The sequence below is a fragment of the Alosa pseudoharengus genome, unplaced genomic scaffold, assembly GCF_046254945.1.
Source record: "Alosa pseudoharengus isolate Yale_2024_CS ecotype anadromous, Long Island Sound unplaced genomic scaffold, YU_APseudo_1.1 YU_APseudo_1.1_scf_20, whole genome shotgun sequence".
Lineage (NCBI taxonomy): Eukaryota > Metazoa > Chordata > Actinopteri > Clupeiformes > Clupeidae > Alosa > Alosa pseudoharengus.
The window spans coordinates 1882145-1887126 of NW_027468664.1; the positions used below are offsets into that span (position 1 = coordinate 1882145).

General features: G+C 41.0%; 1 long non-coding RNA gene across 1 annotated transcript; it reads left to right on the plus strand.

The window, feature by feature from the left end:
- The first annotated feature begins 454 nt into the window (after positions 1-454).
- Positions 455-1903, plus strand: LOC143136533 (uncharacterized). Its single transcript, XR_012989333.1, has 3 exons — positions 455-603; positions 1506-1562; positions 1847-1903. It is a non-coding gene; the product is annotated as an uncharacterized LOC143136533 (long non-coding RNA).
- The last annotated feature ends 3079 nt before the right edge of the window (positions 1904-4982 follow it).

Sequence of the window (4982 nt, forward strand, 5' to 3'; positions counted from 1 at the left end):
ACACACACACACACACACACACACAATCCACAATCGGCTGCTTTATGGTGCCACCCTGGGCAGGAAGGACACTGTGTCACCCTGATTAGCCTATCTCATCTAAAAATGGCGTCTCTTCTGCTTTGCTACGTTAAGACGGATCGCTACTTCCGGTCATGCGGAAAACCATTCACGGTGAATGGCAATTGCACAGATGATTTGCACAAGGCGGTATTATGTACCTCTGTGTACCAACAGCAGATAAAAACAACAAATATTTGAGCTTTCATAATTTTCTCCGCAATGTGGACCGTCGAAGAAAATGGATTCAAGCCATCAGGAGAGAGGAAGGCCCACTGTTTAACGTCTCTAATAGCACAGTGGTTTCTAGTATGCATTTCCATAGCAGTGACCTGTACAAAACACCTAGTGGTTTTAACAAACCTTTTGTTTTTTCATGGGTCTCTGACACAACCCAAGCCAGGAAGTCTGTTTTTGAGAGGACAACTAAGAGACTGGGGTTTGATGTTCATGAAGTCCAACAACCTTGTGGAAACGAAGATGTTGATGTTGATGTTGCTAGCTTAGCTACGGACCACGACTACGACGCACGACCATCCCCTGGTAAGATTTGATCTGAGTAGATGAACTGGCAAGGAGATAAATAGCCAGGTGTACATTTGCATACATTATGTTTATTTGGAGGATTTTACTGGCTCTGTGCACTAGATAATGGGTACTTAAATTGTACCAAAAACTAAGAAATAACATTAAAATGTGCAAGTGTTAAGCTACTTAAAACCATGGGTGACTGATTAGCACTGATGTGTGCCAGTCTGCTCGGTTTCAAGTAGATATTTAAACGCAATTTTAGCTTCCACCTTTTTCCTAAATACACCAGCCTACGGCATGATATGAAAGACGAACTTCGTGTTTGTGTTATGGTGGGTGAACGGCACACGTTTCTCGCTCGTTGTAATCGCTTTTAAAAAACACCTAAAGATGAATGCTTCAGTTGCTGTAAGTGTTTTACGCTTCCCGTGGGCAGCTCCAAGGAGCACTGCTGTGTGCCAGTCTGCTCTGTTTCAAGTAGATATTTACGTGATTTTAGCTTCCACCCGCCTACCTAGTGCTGCACAGAGCCAATAGCCCTAGGTAACAAAGCAAAGATATAGATAGTAATGTTAGCTAGGTTTAGACAGCAAATTGTGTTAGTGTGTCTGTTTTAAACTAAACGAGAGATTATTTCATACATTTATATTTCATACACCTTTTACTGAAACACAGATTATTGTGATGTTATTTTGTGTCACAGCACTCATAACTTACTACAGTATGTCATCATTGCACACTACAGTAATTGTAGTGTACCGTAATTAATTAATAAGCATTGTTGTTTACAGTTTAGCAGGATGTCAGCATCAGGAAAATAAGCTATTCTTGATATGGACTGAGTTTAAAGAGGTGCTGTGATCTGTTTCATTATTTCTCTACTTTTTCTCTACTTGTCTATTTGTTTGCATCAGGTGCATTGGATGCAGCTCACACGAGGATAGTGGAACTGGAGGTGCTGGTGTTGTCACGTGAGTATTTTCACTTCCCTGCTCCTCTATATGCATACGCACGCACCCATACACTCCCACATGCTAAGTTGTTAGTAATTATCACTGAATCCAAAATCAAGAAAATACATCGAGAAATATGTCACACACACATGCACACCCACATGATCAACAGAATAATTGTAAAACAGACAAATTGAAAATTGAACAAAGCACGCACGCATGCACACACACACACACACATACTATTGAAGAAATACGTCCATAAATGTGGAATGATAAAAAATATCTAATTTGTCTTTCAGAACTTCAATGAAGGACTCGTCTCACCAAATCCTCTCCTCTACACGGATATGTCTGACTTGGTGTCAGTGACTGTCACACCAGGGAAGGCCAGTGACCGCAAGCTGACCTTGCACCTGGGTGAAATTCCGGTGACTCATTTTTAGTTGAGGTTTCTCCCCAACGAACTTGATGTAAGGTGTCTCGTGATGCTGGTGATGTCTGGCCATTTCACCTCCATTAGTACAAAGTGGGGAACCTGCAAAGGATCAACCACCTGACAATCTAGGCTTGCACCCAGATGTATCATAACGATGCTGCAGTGGGAGACCTTGACCTACCAGAGATCCACGTAGTGGTGGAGCACATCTGGCTCCAGCCCCTGCCGCATATCTGCGGTTTGCCACGTTCCCTTGAGGATCCTCCCTGCTAACCACTGCTGGGTCTCATCTCTCCTGGCAGCAAGGACCTCATGGCTTGCTGTGAGCCTGCTCTCTACAGGTGGCTCCGGGTGTATATTATATATATATATATATATATATATATATATATATATATATACATATATATATATATATATATATATATATATATAAATATATATATATATATATATATATATAATTGGTTTATAGGTGTTCATGTATTGTTCCATGTTGTGTATTTTTGATGTCCACAAGTTTTTCAATAAAATATGTTTCTTGTTTACTTGTTACTTTGACACTAACCTTTTATAGGGCATATATAATGTGGATTTCACTCTGCAGCGTTCCAATGGTTTTGTTTTTTTAATGACCAACTGTTTAGGTTACGTTTACCTGAGTGCGTGGCATGTGCAACAATGTGATTACAGAGTCCTCTACCAGCACACAAAACAGCATATCCCCGCAGTCTTGCTGGCCGAAGTAGTGTTAGTAATAGCACGGTGAGTGGAACATATTAGCAAAAGTTTCTGAACCTTAACTCGTGGAACAACAACTAAAACTTTTGGGAAAGAAATAAGAGCTTTGTCTTCCATAGTGTTGCAACAATGTGCTACGTATGTGTGTTTCTATGGGCAAATGTTTTGGATATCATACAAATTATGGTCATATGAAGGACACATACACACAAGGCATTTAATCAATGATATGCCAGCTTGGCTTTTTATGTAAGATTGCCTTTTACAATGAACCTACATAAAAGGCAAGCTTACATAAAAAGCCAAGCTGGTATATCATTGATTAAATGCCTCGTGTGTATATCTGTCCTTCATATGACCATCATTTCTATGATATCCAAAACATTTCCCCATAAAACACACCTAACTTTCACAAGTTAGGCTCCTTTCTGTAGTCTACACAGGAAGGTGCATTTGTTATTAACATTGCAAGATGCTCAAACATTGCCCAGGTCTCAGACATCGACACTGTTGCAAGTAAGAGGTCATCCTTCAATCAACTAGGCTTCAGTGACGTTTAGCACGAAAAACAGGGTAGGTAGCGTTTGTTTGTCAATTATTGATGCATACTCTAGACAACGTTTTTGTTCACAAACCATAGCCATTTGTGTTGAATGTTTTTAATATTTGGCCAACGCACCCCCTTCAAAAAGACTGTTGTAAACAATAGCTATTTCGGCGTACTTGTTCCTTTTGCCACTGACAGATTCAATGTTCACTAAGAGATTGGTAGCACAGTGATCTCACAATGACACTACCATCTAGGCCTACTACGTTGGAGACTATACAAAAACATGCACGTAATAATTTCAAAATAAAATACTGGATCATTTCTTTACACAGCTTTATTGAAGTGCATTTACAAGCTGTTTGGATCTGACGTTAGCCACCTAGCTAGCTGACATCAACATTACCTTCACAAAACATAAACCGTTCATGGAACAATCTATATACAATCCAATTCTGACGGTTTAGTAGAAGTAGGCTACAGGATAATTTTGTTACACTGCTTTATTGAAGTGCATTTACAAGCTGTTGTGTCTTATCTAGTATTAACCATCTAGTTATCTGGTATTAGCCATCTAGCTAGCTGACTGACTTTACCTTCATATTTATATATAAATTGTTCATGGAACAATTTATATCCCTGATCCAGTTTGGATCGCTTAGTTTTCGTGTGATGTTCCACAATATCTGCCACCTGTGACAGATTAATATCTGGCAGATGCCGCAAATTCCTTGTAAACTTGTAGATAGCTCCGATAACGTTAGTTTCTCCATAAGACATTGTTAACCGGAAGTGAGTTTACGGCTTATCGATATTCAAAATGGCGGCGTGAAATAGGCGAATTGCTTTCCCCTTGCAGTGAAATACATGTGCCACCTAAAATAGCTTCCCCTACAGTGAAATACCTGTGCCACCTTAAATAGATCCCCCCCTGCAGTGAAATACCTGTGCCGCCTTAAATAGGTTCCCCCTGCAGAGAGGCCTCGGAGCAAAGTACCCCTGCAGGAAAGAGTATGTTTAGTCTTAGGGCAGAAGTCAACGGACTGCTAAGAAAAATAACACTCTGGCTTCATCTCAAAGCTCTATTTGCATACGGCCTCTCTCCTCTCCTTCTCCTCTCCTCCTCTCTCCTTCTCTCCTCTCCTCTCTCCTCTCCTCTCCTCTTCTTCTTCTCTCCTCTCTCCTCCACTCCTCTCATCTCCTCTCTCCTCCTCTCCTCTCCTCTCTCCTCCTCTCCTCTCCTCTCTCCTCCACTCCTCTCATCTCAGAGGAGGAGAGGAGAGGACAGAGGAGGAGAAGATAGAGAGGAGAGGAGAGAGTAGGAGAGGAGAGGAGGAGAGAGGTGGAGAGGAGAGGAGAGTGGAGGAGAGGAGATGAGAGAGGAGAGGGGAGGAGAGGAGAGAGGTGGAAGGTAGAATTGTGTGATCATTGGTCCAAGCTTCCAAGGTGAAAAGTTCCCACCCTGTCAACTTTCGGTGACAAACAAGTTTGTAGGGATTTATTTGAGACAATAAATTAGTAGATAGAGTAGACCAAGAAAATACCTTTATATGAACTACAATGCAAACTTTTAAAAAGAGTTTTGTTTTGTTCACGTGTTGTATTTACAGTTTTTCTCGATTGCTTTGACCTGCTTAAGGAAACTGGGATCCACTTGGTCTTTATGAACACCTTCTTTGCACAGCAGAAGTCATCTCTTGCGAATGTGTTC